A 1,454-nucleotide genomic window follows, 5' to 3' on the forward strand; every position below is an offset into this window, starting at 1 on the left:
TCTCTTTCAATTGCTTCATTGTGTTAAATTTTATTTATTACACATACTTGATCCATATATTTGTATTTTCATCACTGCTAAGCTATTAGTGACCGGTCCGACACAGTATTATCCCTCAATCGTCATTAAAAAATTTATTGGAGTTTATGTTAAGATAATAGTGCCCCCGCTGTCTTAAAATCCTGGATCCGCCTCTGTGTGATAATCACTAAAGGATGTAGTGCAACAGATGGGACTTTGCTCCTCCCTTAATCAAAGATCTCGGGTTCGAGCCTTGGTTATAGAAAAATCTTTTATACGCACCGTTTCCCCCGAATGGACCCTACGCGACGCGAATTCAAATTACTTTCCTCCAATACGGGCACCAAACACTGGATGGAAAAAAAAAATGATGCTCGTGACTTGTAGATGCTAAATTTGACCGTGGGCACTTAGTAGCTCAGTTGGTTGGTTGCCTGAACATTCACCTTGTTAATGAGGGTTCGAATCCCACATTGTATTTCCCTCCCCATTTTCCCTTCCCCCCATGTAATAAAGCATTAAAAAAAATGCTAAAATTGACCACACATACTAATAAATGGAAAGAAAAAACATGTACATCTTTTTTTGAATGAAAAGAAAGAATTTAATGTAACAATTTAAACTTCATTACTAAAATAATTTGAATGAAAGTCTTTATTGCACAAAGATTTACCACATTTTCTTACCACTTTTTTGGTAACAAATCTAAAAACGCAAAAAAAAAAAAAAAAAAAAACGTATCAAATGGTGTCTGTATAAAGTCCAAAAATATATAACGCGTGCCTTTCATATATTTATATAATATATTTTAATCGTTAATTTGTAATACCATCTCAATTTTCCATAAATATAGTGTATCCAAAAATCAAATAGTTATGGGCCGGTACTGTTCACTTGTTCAAGATTGGGCGAGCCCAACTAATGTTAAGAACTCCAAAGTGGCCACGTATATTCAGGTGGGTGCTCTTTTTTCATTTTTCTATTCTTATTGGGACATAATCATGTGAGCTTTTAATACGTTTGAATAAACTGGACTTAGAATAAAGATACATTTAACTTTAACTATATTATTTAAAAAGATGAGAGACTTTCAAAGAAGTTCAAAAAGAAAAATATGACAATCATAAACAGTTAGCATGATTTTTATTCTTATCATTAACATGCACCATGTACTGTCGTTGCCCCTTTCCAGGTTATCACAAATTACTTTTATTTTCCTAATAAGTTCGATAAAAAATATTCTCATTTATCGTTTCTAGTTCATCTGACCAATAGATGCATTAGTAATATATACTACTGCTCATCCATTAGTATGTTATATCAATGGATACAAACTTAGTATAAATATATTATTGTTTGAATCTTGCTCGTCTCTATAAGTCGATGATCATGGAGTGCACTCGTCCCTATTAGTGATAGTTGAAGTGTTGTGG

This window comes from Lycium barbarum, chromosome 10 (assembly GCF_019175385.1).
Source record: "Lycium barbarum isolate Lr01 chromosome 10, ASM1917538v2, whole genome shotgun sequence".
NCBI lineage: Eukaryota > Viridiplantae > Streptophyta > Magnoliopsida > Solanales > Solanaceae > Lycium > Lycium barbarum.